Source organism: Lithobates pipiens, unplaced genomic scaffold (genome assembly GCF_037356315.1).
Source record: "Lithobates pipiens isolate NorthernLeopardFrog02 unplaced genomic scaffold, aLitPip1_a1.2 Scaffold_16, whole genome shotgun sequence".
In the NCBI taxonomy this organism is placed as follows: domain Eukaryota; kingdom Metazoa; phylum Chordata; class Amphibia; order Anura; family Ranidae; genus Lithobates; species Lithobates pipiens.
This window is the reverse complement of record NW_027507748.1, coordinates 143,410,217-143,426,037: the sequence shown is the minus strand read 5'-3', so window position 1 is coordinate 143,426,037 and position 15,821 is coordinate 143,410,217.

Genomic DNA, 15,821 nt, shown 5'->3' with positions numbered 1-15,821 from the left:
TTACTAAACCCACAACAGTAAAATCGGTCTGCGTACAGCATGCTTGTTATACTCACTGGGAACCTAAAGGGTTAATCTGCATTGTGTAAAAAGGCTGATTCTGTCTTCAATAAATCTGTTTGGTGTGTATGTCTAGAGTGTTTGTGTGGGGTGTTTTTTTTTTTTTTGTTTTTTGTTTTTTTTTGGGGAGGGTTTATGTGATCAGCACAGGGACATTCGGCACTGTTCAGACAGTCGAAGATCAGGCAGCCTCATAGGGAAGTCGGACGAGAAAGAAAACTCCTCCTACAAGCTTTAACCAGACACTGATGGAAGTCACGAGACTGCCATATACCGGTGATGAAAAAAAGTATTTAGCAGTTTATATTTACTAAAATATTTGCATTTGTGTACTGTGGGAGACCAGATATAGTGAATGCTGGGTCCTGGGTTTAGTAACAAGTTTCATTACAGATGTCCATAACACGACTTGCTGAAAGGGTGTGTTTAACATGAAACCTGGTCACTTCACCCAACCCTTGACTGGCAAACTGTTGCTGCACCCACATACACATGGATCTGTGAATGGGAAGACTACAAGTCCCATATGCCACTGCAAGTGATGTCACCACACTTGAAGGCCATTGCTTCCTCCAGCCCCAACGTTTTAGTTGTGTACAGACTTTGGGTTGGGGGACGTGTCTGCAGGAACCAGTGCTATGTGGGTGCGTGCCTTTAAGCGCGTTTTATTCAATCCACTGCCCAAGGAGTTGTTGACCCTTCATTACCCTACAGCCATAGTGCTGTTTAGCGTCTCCTCTGTTTGGTTGCGCTCCTAATAGGAATGTTTTTGAACAAGATTTGTAAAAGTAAATGAAGGTCAGGTCTTGTTGCCACTAGCAAGTTCTTTGATTCTTTCTGTGTAGCCTGGTAAAATGAAGGCATATAATAGGGCTAGCTGCAACAAAACCTTCTTCCTTTTTTTTTTTTTTTTTTTTTTTTTTTTTTTTTTTTTTTTTTTCAGACCGCTGTGCGCATGAAGGCCAAAAACTCCAGAATAACAAGCTTTGAATTCATGAAAATATTTGCTGTTACCTGTGGCATGGTTCCCAGCGTAAAACTGGCCATAAGCACAGCCGTGTGAAGTTGAAGTGGTTTACCTGTTTTGCTCTTAAAGTGTATGTCAGGGAAAAGTGAAAAAAAACCTATGCAGTCCTTGCACATTCTCCATGTTTTATCCCTTTAAAGACCTTGCGAATACAGGAAAATTGTGGCTAAATTGCTGTGGACTGACTTAGAATTTTGAAAGATTGAGTGGTGTCAGCCCTGCCTAGTTGCCTTTCTTTTTGGTAGACTATTTTTAAACCTGCCTGCTTTCAGATCTCTACAACAGAGACCAATCTTTCTGTGGTCCGAGGTGAGAACTAGGTGGGCTAATTAGAGTTGCTGAGATAAAAGGATGTGTGCACAAGATGTACACGTTTGCACATATTAAACAGATATGCTTTAAATAGTAAATTTTAACAGACCAAAAAGGAGAAAATAGAGTATGATTTTAAAGTGTTACTAAACCCAGGAGCCTGCATTCAATATATCCAGTCACCCACAGTACATGGAAATGCAATTTATTTTAATAAATATAAACTGCTAAATGCCCTTTCTCATCAGCAGTTCTATCAGTCTTGTGACTTCTCAGTGTTTGGCTGAGCACTGGTTAAAGCTTGTAGGAGGAGTTTTCATTCTCGTTTGATTGTCTTATGAGTTTGCAGGACCACTGACCCTCTGTCTGGACAGTGCCGATTGGCCCTGTGCTGATCACATGCACCCCTCCAAAAAGGGAAAAAAAGCTCTCTAGCAATACACACCAAACTGAGCATGTGCAAAGTGCCTCCTATGGCTCTGTTCCGTCAGGAGATGGATTGATCACAGTGGAAGAAGGGGAGGATCAGAAGACAGGATCAAACAGCCTTTTTACACAATGCAGAGGATTAACCTCTTAGGTTCCACGGTGAGTATAACCAGCATGCTTTACTGCATATACAGACAGATTTTACTTTTGTGGGTTTAGTAACACTTTAAGGTTTACCTAAACGTTTTCATCTGTAATTGCACCACTCTGAATCTGATCAGTTTTAGGTTTGTCCCAAGAAACTGAGCCCCTCGCAAACCATGTGCTGCTTTTGTGACTTAAACATTGTGCAACCATTATATGCGACGCCATGAATTCACGTTGATGCATAGGGCGTTTCGTGGTCTGAGATTTGTAACCTTTATTGATGGTCTTGCAATTCACATTCAGAAAAATAAATCCGATATTTTTAGGGAGAGATCCCTGATGATGGCTTTACACTACCATCTCTTCATTAGATCCACCATCAACTATATAGTACAAGGACATTGTTTAGGTTTGTCTTCATATCATTTTTTATTTTCTTTTTTTTAGGGAAGCTAAAGGAGATTGTACAATCTCATTGTACAGTGTATGGGATAGAGAGATATATAGATATAGATATAGATATATATATATATATATATATATATATATATATATATAATATATTTTCAATTTTTTATTATTATACACGGCACAGATGGACAAATCTGCAGTGCCAGCTATTCTTTTCTGAAATGAGATGAATACAAATTACAGAAAAGTGGTTAATGTAGAGGTGACCACTTACATTGGTGGTCAGTATAGGGAGGAAATGCCCCTAGCAACTTCAGAAAGAACCTAATTGAGAGACGCTGACCTAGAGGCTCTCAAATCGAATACCGCCCCCTCTGGACAAACAAAATAAGAAGGGGCGGAGTCAAACCTGACTCATTGCACATTTTTTTTTTCTGGAGCTCCCGGCCTGTGTAATCTGTTATCGTTTTATTAGTATTGTAATTTAGTGAATGTCGTCTTTAACCATTTCTGCATAATGTGTTCAACAAAATCAAGCTAATCATTTTTTATTAGGAACTTTATTCATGGGTGATATAAAATACAAGAATATTTTCATTGTATGATAAATCCTATTTCTGCTAAAAACTTGCCAATAGTGGGATTCAGACTTAGGCCAGGATTTTATTTATTTTTTGTGTTAGTGTTAGAACCTCTGCCTGGGTTTTTTTTTTTTTTATGTCCCTGTTAAAGAAATTGACTTCCAGTCCTGGTGCAAAGTTGGCACCAAAACAGGAAGGGAGAAGTTCTAATAAAGATCAACGCCAAAATAAACGTTTTTTTCTGTAGAGTAGAAGCGCAAGCAATACATTTTAATAGCTCTGTTTGGCTCCATTGGGGAGATTCTTCTCGCTTCCATTTGCAGTACTATCTTGTGGCCAAGAAGCGTGGGGAAATATTCCAAATGGGGCTACAGTCAATACTAGGATCTCCTGGTAAAGAAACTCTGCTGAACAAATCTAACTAATTTTAACTCTAACAGGAGTGCCATTCCTTGTTAATCTCTCTCCCCCCCCCCCGGCACTTTGTGGTACATTCTACAGTATTGGAGTAGAGGGTCAACAGATCAAACCACTGAGCGCAGCAGGGGACCACATGATGATCTGGCCATCACACAAAAAAGTAATTGGAGCAGAAATCATGATTTGCTGTCGTGTAGCTTGTACAGCTGAAAACCACAGCTGTATAGATGCCGGAACTTTCTATATTAAATATTATTTTAGCATTTGCTCTGTGCTGTATTTTATCAGCCGTGTCAGCCGGAGGAGAGACTGATGGATGTACTGCTCCATTACTAGATGGAAAATCATCTGTGAATTGGAGCGTGTATTCCTGTGTAATAGCGACTTTATCTTGGCCACCTTCATTTATGTTAAGCTTGTTGAATCCCCACAGAGATATCAGGAAGTGTTTCTGGTAGCTCTTTTTCCATAATGTAAGTTCTTCATCAGGTTTATTGGTCTTTTTATGAACCCATTTCATATCTGATCTGTCCGTATAGAAGGTTAGAAAGTATCAACTTGTAAAAACTTGTACAACTTTTGTTAATAAATCAACACAAAGTGCAATGACCGTGTGCAAAAGGGCTTCAATCCATGGCAGCCAATTAGCTTTGTTTACTGTGATGGGTTAATGGTTGGTATAAGTTACTGCAGATTGATCTTTAGGCTGTTGAGAATATGAGAAATAATCATGGCAACTGGATGGAATAAGCCTAAGGGCCGGTTCACACAGCGAGGCGAGGCGACACGGCTCGCCTCGCCTCGCTCCCGCAAGTCGCCCCCATTCAGTACTATGGAACCGTTCTGAGAGGAGCGACTCGAGTCGCTCCGACTCAGAAAAAAGGTTCCTGTACTACTTCGGGGCGACTTCGGGGGCGACTTGCATTGACTTCTATACAGAAGTCCTCTGCAAGTCGCCGCTGAGCTCCCCGCAGGTCGCGGCGAGGTAAGTCGGAGACGCCTCGCCGCGCCTCGCTGTGTGAACCGGCCCTAAGTCACCTACATGGTCATATTGCTATGCTGGATAATGCCGCTGTTTTCGTTAAAAAAAGAAAAAAAATAGGTATTTAGTTGTGCAATATTTCCCCCCCTTGCGGCTTCACTGCCCATTTCCTACTGCGCATGCGCAAGTCATGCGGCTCTTTGGGAATGGCTGGCTGTGTCCTGGGACATGCACAGTTCCCAGAACACAGTGCGTCCCATTCCCCAGAAGGCAATGCGAGGAGGAGAAGAATGGAGATCACTGCGGAGAATGAAGTGGCAAATTAGGACGATCTCCCTAGCAACAGCCATTTCTGGTAAAAAAAAAAAAAAAAAGGATCTCCGCTTTAAGTGTTATGTGTTTAATTTTCCCTCGTTAAAGTGGTAGTAAACTCTGTACTATCCCTTGTACCTACAGGTAAGGCTTACAGGATGGGGCTATAAGCAGCCTGCTATGGGAGCACTCGGCAGAGCGGAGGGGCTAGGACAGTGATGGCGAACCTTGGTACTCCAGATGTTTTGGAACTACGTTTCCCATGATGCTCATGCACTCTGCAGTGTAGCTGAGCATCATGGGAAATGTAGTTCCAAAACATCTGGGGTGCCAAGGTTTGCCATCACTGTGCTAGGAGCACCAGCGGGGGACCCGAGAAGAGGAGGATCAGGGCTGCTCTGTGCAATACTATTGCACAGAGCAGGCAAGTATGAGAACCTTCACAAACACTTTAGGAATGAAAGGATCTGGGTGGAAAATTGTTGGCTGAACAATGACTGCATCTAATCTGGTATTCAAGCAGTCACAGGTGGTGTTGCAGTTTTGGCAATAATGGGGGGAATTGGGCTGGACAAGAAGAAAATCGATGTGCGTAAAGCTAGACAGGCTAATGTGTGAGGATATGTAGAAAAATGCATTGACGTCTGTGGATGTATGACTGTATCGAACTGCTTTGTGAATTAATAGCATAGGTAAACATCTGCAGTGATAGATTCCTTCAAATGAATAAACTACAAGTACTGTCTACCACCAAGGCAGACTAACTTTTTAATGGGCTGTGGGGCATACTGATGAGCGCTCTCGTAGTCCACTGACCTGTCTTCTGGATTTCAAACAAGATCCCATACAGAGGTAGGGTTGCCGCTTTTTCTTCAAGCCAAACACTTTAGTGGTGCACAGAAAAAAAATGTGTCCGGGTTTCAGGTGGCCTGAAACCCAGACACATAATTCAAAACCCCAACTGTCTGGGTGAATCATGGACAGGTGGCAACCCTAAAGAGAGGTAAGGGCTGAAAGCTGGAGGACATGTCTGCATGAGTCCACATTTCACCCGTGATCAACTGATTGAAAAAAAACATGCATTTATTTATTTTTCTTCTGTAAAGGTGAACTTTTTATAATCAACTGAGCCAGGTGAAAAACCGCCTGAACGGTTTAGGTCAGTGATTCTAAACCAGGGTTCCTCCAGAGGTTGCCAGGGGTTCCTTCAGCATTGGGCCATTTCTGCCTCTTTGATAAGTTCCCACGACGCATTGATCTTTTTAAAGTGGTTGTAAACCCTTACAAACCCAAATTTGACCTACAGGTAACCTAGATTAAGGCTTACCTGTAGGTCTAAGAAATATCTCCTAAACCTACACGGTTTAAGAGATATTTGACGAAAGACAGGCACCGCTGTCTACGGCGCATGCGCTGTAGACAGTGGCGCGCAGGCGCACTGAGTGCGTCGCTGTCAGCGGCGATATGCCGCAAGTGGCGGCCCTCGTGCGCATGCGCGGGAGTGACGTCATCGCGGCTTCGTCGAATGACAGCGGCGGAGCAGCGAGACCCACGGAGAAGATGTATGCTCTGGACTGCAGGGGACAGAGGTGACTTCGCTGGCACCTGTGTCAGGTAAGTGACACATAATGGACTATGCATAGTAGTTAATTATGCTTTACCTCTGCAGGGAATCGAAGAGGAAGTCATCAGGGTTTACTTCCTCTTTAACTATCTGTAAGGAGGTAATTCTTCCCAATGACCACATGTGTAAGGACCGTTCTTCCCACTGACCATCACACTAATGTATCATGAATTGTAGATTTCTAATTTTTTATCAGGGTTTCCCCAAGCCTGGAGAACTATTTGAAGGGTTCCTCTGTGTTGGTTGAGAGACTGGTTTAGGTATTTAGGCAGCTGGGGTTGTCATGGCTGTCTGAATACAAAAGTCGGAAGAGTAGATTTTGCCATCCACGCTGTTTAGTTCAGATGGAGGAGTCGATTGAATTTTTTCTACGAGATGTGTATGACCAGCCTTGGCTACCAAGTATTTTTTTTATTAAATCAACTACCTGATTACTTTATATGGTAGAACAATAATTGGGTTCTGCAATGTCATTAGTGATGTAACATCAGAGCGGCTGATCGGTCTAATCCTGTGACTGTGACTCATTCTATGACGTTCACATTGCTAAGCTCGCAGAGTAACAAATTAGGTCAGGGGTGAAAGCCGCTATTGAAATTCCTTGCAGCTCTTTCTGTGAACCTTTCCCTTATTTGTCACCAGTCACTGAGCATTTATGATGGCAAACGCTCCAATTCTGTCCAAGGTATTCAAGTGGATGGGATCTGTTTACGTATGTGACATAAAAGGATCACTTGGAGTTCCGTTTAAATATGCAGAGTAAAAAGCATTTCTTTTTAGGAGGCTTGGCGTTAAATGAAGCTGGTCTCATGCAATGTGCTGCTCCTCTGGGTTCTGGAGGGAAGATGAGCCATTGTACTGTGCAGTTATACCCACCTTGCGCCGCGTACACACGTAGCAGACTATCCGGCGGACTTAGTCTGGCAGACTATCCGGCGGACTTTCCGAACAAGCTACCTGCCTACACATGGTAGTTTTGCGGCAGACTAATACGGCGTACTAAGTCCGCCGGACTATCCGCCGTACTTTTGAAATGAACGCAACACACAAGGGTTAAAATAGTTTATTGCACAGCTCCGGGGGTCTTCTTCCGTCTTCGGGGGTCTTCTCGCCGGACTCCTCTGCTATATTCTGCTCTTTTGCTAGCTCTTTCACTAGCGGAGGAGCCCGGCTTTCTTCTTCGCCGCCGCCCTCTTCTTCTGACTTTCGGGGTCTTGTCCCCCTCTTCGGTTCTTCTTGCTGGGCCACCGCGGCTTCTTTTGGCTCTTTTACAAGCGGTGGCCCGGTCTTCTGTCGCCGTCTTCTGTTCTTCTCTTCTGGAGATGTTGCCTCGTCGCTGTCTCCGGTCACAATGACAGGCACGCGGCGTGCAGCGACTTATATAGGGACATCGCGGGATGATGTCCCCGCCCATTGTAATGTCACAGTCCCAGCATCCTCTGGGACTGTGACATCATAATGGGCGACATAATAATCCGGCTATGTCCCTATATAAGTCGCCGCGTGCCTATCGTTATGACCGGAGGCAACATCTCCAGAAGAGAACAGAAGACGGCGACAGAAGACTGGGCCACCGCTTGTAAAAGAGCTAGAAGAAGGCACAGTGGCACGGCAAGAAGAACTGAAGAGGGGGACAAGACCCCCGAAGTCGGAAGAGGGCGGCGAAGAAAAAAGCCGGGCTCCTCCGCTAGTGAAAGAGCTAGCAAAAGAGCAGAAGATAGCGGAGGAGTCCGGCGAGAAGACCCCCGAAGATGGAAGAAGACCCCTGGAGCTGTGCAATAAACTATTTTTAACCCTTGTGTGTTGTATGGTGTGTGTTTTTTTTTATTTATTTATTTATTTATTTTTCACAGGTGAATGGGTAGGGGTATGTTGTATCCCATACTCATTCACATAGGGTGGGGGGCCCCCTTATTAAAGGGGGCTCACGGATTCCGATAAGCCCCCCCCCGCCCGCAGACCCCAACAACCAATGGCCATGGTTGTCGGGAAGAGGCCCTTGTCCTCATCAACATGGGGACAAGGTGCTTTGGGGTGGGGGGGCACACAGCCCCCACTCACTCATCCCCACCCCCTTTCCTGGCCGGCCAGGTAGCGTGCTCGGATAAGGGTCTGATATGGACCTGGGGGGGGGGGGGGACCCTCACGCCGATTTATCGGCGTAGGGATTCCACTTTAAGTCCATACCAGGTAACGGGGCCAGCTACCTGGAGCCGCTCTCAAAATGAGCAGACTTTTCTCCGGGCGGGAAAAGTCTGTTCATTTCAAAAGTTCGGCGGACTGGCACACACACAGCCGTACTGTCTGCTGAAATGCGAGTCCGGCGGACAGATTGGAGTGCAAAACTACTTTCTTAGTCTGCCGGACCTTTGGGTAAAAAAGTCCGCCGTAGCCTACACACGGGCGGATTGTCCGGCGGACTTGAGTCCACCGTATTGTTTGATCGTGTGTATGAGGCATTAGACTGTAAGGCTGGCCATAGATGATTGTGTTTTTGGGGGGGGGGGGGGGGTTTCGATCAGCCAAGAAAAAGACAGCGGGACTGATCTACAAAAGATTTCTGACACTTGTCACTTGCCACCATTACGTCAATTTCTGTCCAGAGGGAACCGCCATACACAGATCAGCATTTGACTGGTGTCTGTTGATCTAGTTGTTTTTTGATCCATATATGAGCAGCTTAACTTTGTGTGGGAGGTACTGCTGCAGCTCACAATGGAGAAGAGCTTGCAACTTGATAGCCTGCTGGTGACTGTTCTCCCTATTGGATGTCCTTTTTTTTATTTTTATTTTTTTAGTTCAATTTTAGCTAAAAAAAAAAAAGATATAACCGCTGCACAAAATGGTCTATAATTTAAAGTGGTTGTAAACCTCAGACATGAAGAAGGAACAAAGACTATCGCTCTATAGTGTCTACTTGTCTCAATTAAAAGCATTAAGTGTCATTACTGTCTGCTGCTTCGTTCCTCTAGCAGCATAAATCCTTTCTGAGGAGTTTTCCTGATGGCAAGAGAAAAATTTGATGTTAACCACATAGAGATTTCCAGCTGATAGCCTCAGCTCTGTTCCTGTGTGCTGTGTAAAAGAGGAGGGTGTTCTGTCCCTCCGTCCCTCCCCCTCCAATCAGCTCTGAGCTCTCGTTACAGAGCTCTGCAGAGTAACTTCAGCTCTCCGGCCTTTTTCTGACCCCCCCCCCCCACACAAGCTTTAAAATTTAGCACTTTGAACAGATGCAGAGAAGACTGCAGATAGACAGGTACAACTTGTGTAGGAGGATTCATTTTATCTCTGTATCACAGGTACTCTGTACTTACCACCCCTCCAGAAATCTCATCCTCCTGCTCCAGTGATTGGTCATTTCTTTTTAACCAGAAGTTTTCTACACATATTGTGTATTTTAGGCATCCCCAGCACTGTCCTTTGGTTTTGCCACAGTGACTCTTCCATATTTGAGGTGCCCACTGAGGATGACATCACTTGCCTGGTAAGTGGAGTCTCCCACGTTTGGTAGTCCAATGAAGGCAGGGTGAACGGAACAAGGAAGTTTACTGAAATATGACGTGGTGTGGATTGTATTGAAAAAAAAGTGAAGTTTTGCCTTTAAAATTAAACACCAGGCTAATACAAACTTGGCTTAACCACTTGCTTACTGGGCACTTAAACCCCCCTCAGTCCCAGACCAATTTTCAGCTTTCAGCGCTGATGCACTTTGAATGACAATTGCGCGGGCATACAACACTGTACCCAAATGAAATTGTTATCATTTTTTTCCCGCAAATAGAGCTTTCTTTTGGTGGTATTTATAGCTCGGAGTTTTATTTTTTGCTAAACAAACAAAAAAAGATGCAAAAAAAAAAAAATCATGTTTAATAGTTTGTTATAAAATTTTGCAAACGGGTCATTTTTTCTCCTTCATTGAAGTGCGCTGATGAGGCGGCACTGGTGGGCTGCACTGGTGGGCTGCATTGGTGGGCACTGGGCATAGTTAAGGCGGCACAAATAGGCACAGATAAGGCAGCACCGATGGGCAAAGATGGGCACATAAGATGGCACGGATGGGTGGCACGGATGGGCACTGATAGGTACCACTGATAGATGGGACTGCTGGGCGGCACTTCTGGGCACTAGTAGATGACACTGATGGGCACGGATATGTGGCACTGGGGTGCAGCACCTTTAAGGCAGATTGTGGGCACTGCTGGGTGGCACTGTGGGCACTGCTGGGTGGCACTGACGGGGGGCACTTACTTTTTTAATGTGGCACTTGCAGGGGGCAGGTGGGCACTAGCCGGGCTGGCCGTGATCGGCTTTTTTTTTTCTCCTCGCGCTGTCAGCGCGAGGAGGAATAATAGCCGATTACCGGCTCCGTTATATATCATATGATCAGCTGTCATTGGCTGACAGCTGATCACGTGATAAGGGGTCGGGATCGACCCCTTGTACAGATCGGTGATCAGGCGAGTCTTGTAGACTCGCTGATCACAGAGCGCGCCGCGCCCCTCAGGGGGCGCACAGGCCGCTCGTGCACGGGACGACGTCAATAGACTTGGTCCCGGAAAAGGAGATCCGCGCTGTAGCTGTCATTTGACTATAGCACGGATCTCAAGTGGTTAAACCTGCTCCCCTCTTCTAAATAGTATAAGAACTACCCTGCCGAAGGAAGCTGCTTATATTTGCCTGGTCACATGATCTCCCCAGTGTCTGGCTTCAGGGGAGAGGAGAGAGCAGCAACAATGGCTGCAATGCCTGGACCAGAGTGCTCTGACAATACCACCATAGCACCCTCCTGCCTGATCCAAGCGCAGGTGGATTCCAGGAAGTAAATGCTATATAAATCACCTGCCCTTACTCAAGATGCCCACCACTAGAAATGCTAAGGAGTGATTTTGCAAGTAATTTTTCAACAAAATAAAGTATTGAGACCTACATGGGTGGATTGATGGGGGAGATTGTTTGGGTATTAAATGAATTTAAGGCTTCATGTAGACTGCTTCTAGTAAATGGACGTTTTTAGGAGCAGTTGGGCATTTTTTTTTTTTTTTTTTTTTTTTTTTACAACTTACTGCATCATTCAGGAGAGGTTTTGAAATGTCCCGCGTACATGAAGCCAAATAGCAGTTTCAGTTTGTGGTGCTCAAATACAGTTTGTTCCTAAACCCAGGAGCCCGCATTCACTATATCTGGTCTCCTGCAGTACACAGAACATGGAAATGCAATTATTTTTAGTAAGTAGCAAATATAAATTGCTAAATACCTTTTCCTATAGCAGTCTTGTGACTTCTATGAGTGTCTGGTGAAAGGTTGTTGGAGTTTTCATTCTCCTCTGCCTGTCCTATAAGGCTGCAAGACCCCTGACCCTCTGCCTGGACAGTGCTAATTGGCCCTGTGCTTATCACATACACCCTCCCAAGGAAAAAAATAAAAATAACTCTAGTAATACACCTCAAACTGAGCATGTGCCAGAGTGACTCCCAAAGCTCTGTTTTATCTGGAGATGGATTGGGGACAATGGAAGAAGGGAAGGTTCAGAGAAGATGGGATCAAATCGCTGTGTGTGTTCCACAGCTGATTTACTACATTAGGGAAGATTCTTCCATCTATGCCCCTCAGCATTCCTTATGGGGAATTGACGGATTTTTCGCTCAGCCCTAAATTCTACTTTTTTTTTTTTTTTTTTTTTTTTTATTGCTAGCCTAAAAAAATTAGATTGTGAGCTCTTTTCATAGGTAGAAAAGCCAACTTGAAAGATGTGGATGTGTGGGAAACTGTAGTGAAATCTGTGTTTATGGCTAGCATTGCTTTCAGTATCTCTCATGGTGACCGGGACAAGATTTTATGGGAAATTTGTCCAATTGTTAGAGAAAGGGAAAAAATAGAAGGAAGAAAAGAGGAATAGAATCTATCAGATTTTTATCTTATTGTACTGGTGACACCAATTTCACGCGTAAATTATTTATTTTTATTTTTTATCATGTCACATGGCTGATGTAGGAGACCAGTCACCTCAGTGGAGACACAGACTGCAATAATTAACCTGATAGACGCTTAAGCTGGCCATACACCATTCGATTTTCTTATAAAATTTTCTTTAGATTTACCTTTTTTTTTTTATTTTTTATTTTTTTTTAAGCTATGTAGTAGAAGGGCCTGCCTGACTGCATACAAATTGAAAGTGTTTAGGTTTGACCTCCTATTATATGGTTTTGGTAACGCTAAAGGAACGTTGCACAAAAGCATTGTATAATGTATGGCCAACCTTTAGACTGTTTCTGAATTCTCCAAAATGGGGAAAAGTGGAGGAAGTGTCAGTGGACTACAAGGGCGCTCATCATGGGGGGGGGGGGGGGGGGGGGGGGGGGGGGTACTGGAGCAGGTTAAGTGGTACTCCTTAAATTCGGGTGTAATCTGCTTCAAAGGTGAATTTAGCCTTTAGGCCCTCGTTCACATCTGAGCGATTTTCTGCTTACAGCTCTAAAACTCTCAACAAGCCAAATCCCATTCATCTCAATGGCCCCTGTTCACATCTGAGCGTTCTGTCACTCAAAGTACTTCTTTTTGTACATTTTACAAGCGTTTTGGTCACTCGTTTTCTTAAATAGCAGCTCTTCTTCACCCCCAATTTCCTATTAAACCCCCCCCCCCCCCTCCAGTAAATCAATATACTCACGTGTGAATGGAGCATTAAAGTAGAGCTCTTCACGATTGGCAAATGGCTAAATACACGGTGGAAATTGTTTAACCTGCTAAAGAATTTAGAACTCTGTTCAGCTGCTCTTCAGATTATTTCAACCTGCCCAACAGCATATCCTGGTCTCTGGCCTCCCTTTTTCTCTACTTTTAATTAAAGAAATACAGTGGAACCTTGGATTGCGAGCATAATCCGTTCCAGGAGAATGCAAGTTTCCCCATAGAAGTTAATGGAAACAAAGATAATTCATTCCGCATTGACTTCTATTGCATGCAATGCCGCTTGTGGCCAGGGATGGGGGGCGCTGGAGAGCCTTGGAAATACTCGGACAGCTCAGCTGAACTCGGAAAGTCTCGGAAACACTCTGGAACCGAGTGTTTCTGAGTGGATCCGAACCGTTCCGAGTGTCATTGGCGCCCCTGCACCTCTGGCCAAATGCGGTACTGCACACCCCATTGGCTTGAATCCTGCTAGTTTTGCTAGACAACACCCACTAACTGGGTCAGGTTTTTTTTTTTTTTTTAAGTTGCTCATCTTTCAAAACGCTTGTTAACCGCGTTACTCGTAAACCAAGGTTCCACTGTACCATTTTCTCGGTCCCACAATTTCAAATGCTTTCTTCTCTAAAATATGCAGCCTGTGTAGACTAAAACGGGGCAGTTTTGGATTTCCAAATTCATAATTTTAGTCAAAGTAAACAGCTTAGCTATCCTCTCCATCGCTAAGCACTGTCCCTGGCCACTGACCTATGCAGAGAGCAATGACGCACAACTCTTACTGGAAACTCACCAATGGCTTTGAGGTTCAGGCTGGGATTGGTGGCCTGACTTCAGCTTTTTTTTTTACATTGTGCAAGACCCAAGCACCTAATAGTTTTGAGTCTGGGGGGGGCAGACTAACAGAGCAGATTTTGTACACCAATGTTGCATCAATGAATTGCTTATAAACTGAATAGTTTGTATTTGGCAACAGTTTCTGCAATTGTTGGCGAAGGAAAAGGGTTACTGTAAAATCCCCTGTGTTATGCCCATTTAAATATAGTTGGCAATTAATCCACACTGAACATTTCCCTTTTTTTATTTTCTTGACTTTTTACTACATGAGGATTTAAAAAGTCTTCAATATGACTGCATTGCCACAAACTGAGATTTTTGACTGTACAAAGTGAATTTATTCTGTATCAAATCGCAGCTGCACTAGTGTGTTTAACCCCCTTCCAGATACTTTAGTCTTTAATTTTTATAATCCTGAAAATGGGGAAACTGAGGGATCCCGAAATTGAAAGAAAAGGCTAAAAAAAAAAAACAAAGCGACATTACGAGAAGTCCAGCCTGAGCTTGTTTGGCTGGGCTTCTATGGGTCGCAGAAGTGCAATTCATTTTGCACTCTTGTGACCCATTTTCAGCAGAGCGTGGTCTGATGTCACACAGATCAGTCCAGGCACCGTGTCACCCCCGACTCTGGGAGTCTGATCCACCAGGTGCCTGGACTGATACCTGTCTCAGCCTCTCAGCGAGCTGCTGAGACAGCCGGTCCCCGCCCCTTCACAACTCGGTGCTCCAATGAGCAAGAGAGCTGCTGATTGACTGTCAGCAGCTCTCTGATTGAGGAGCTGTGAGAACAGAGCCATTGCTGATGTTCAGTTGCTCGGTCCTCAGTGCAGAGGTGCCGGAGCACAGATGCAGCATCCACAGAGAAGTAAGAAACTGGAAGAAAGAAAAAAATATCCCATACATCTTTAAGGCTCCATGCACACTGGACGTTTAAAATAACGTTATAAAAATGGCAATAGCTTTGTAGTGAGTCTTTTAAAAGAAAAAAAAAAAAAATAGTGTGTTTTTTTTTTTTTTTTTATTAATCACTGGTGAGCCATGTTTTTAAGCATTTTTTGTGCTTAGAAAAGCAGCTCCTGAATGCGATTTTAGGTCGTTCAGACTACAGCCTATAAACTTCACTGCTGATAAATGTCCAAAAAACTTCCATGTGCGCATGCACACACGGGATAACCTAGAGGGAAGTTTATAGGCTGTTCGAGAAAAACACCCAAAAAGGGCCGTTTATGAGCGTCAGTGTGCATTGAGCCTTAAAATGGTTGTAAACGTTAATCTTGTACTTATAGACCTATAATCAGGCTTACGTGTAGGTACTGTAAATGCCTCCTAAACGTGCACAGTTTAGGAGATATTTACTATATATGCAGCCAATGATGTCACCAGCCCGTGAACTCTGAAGGAATGGCCACCCACTTCCTACCGCTTTAAAATGTTGCCTCCTTTTTTGCCCTGCATACATTTTAAAACAAATCTAGATTCTCTTCCCGCCCCATGCGGTTAAGCGCCTTCTGCTAATGGGCTGACAACGGGGCTGAATCGCAAAGCACAGCGATTGTCATCGCCGGCATCCGTAACTTTAGGCGTTTTCGGCAGAGAAGAAAGTTTGTCCATCACTTGTGCAGAAAAAATTATAAGTCGGAGGCCACATAGAAAAAAAACAGTAGGGAGAAAACATTTTAAAGCTGGTTTGTCTTTTTTAGCCTTTCCTTCTACTTTTAAATCAGCCAATAAAATGTATTGCCTAAGCTCCAAACTTTCCGCATTCATCGATGGCTACTGTGGTAGAAGAGACTACTACAGATTTTGAATAGTGAGCCTGTGTCAGCATCTAAATGGGTTAATGGTTGGGAGGGAGATTGTCCCTGGAAAAGATTACGGAGAGGTGGAGCTGCTGGCTGGAACAAAGTGTGTACGCCACCAAGGGGCCGTCAGCCGGGTTGGAATTTCTATCATATGTATTAGGCATGTGTGGAATGTTTGGTATCCCAGCCCCTG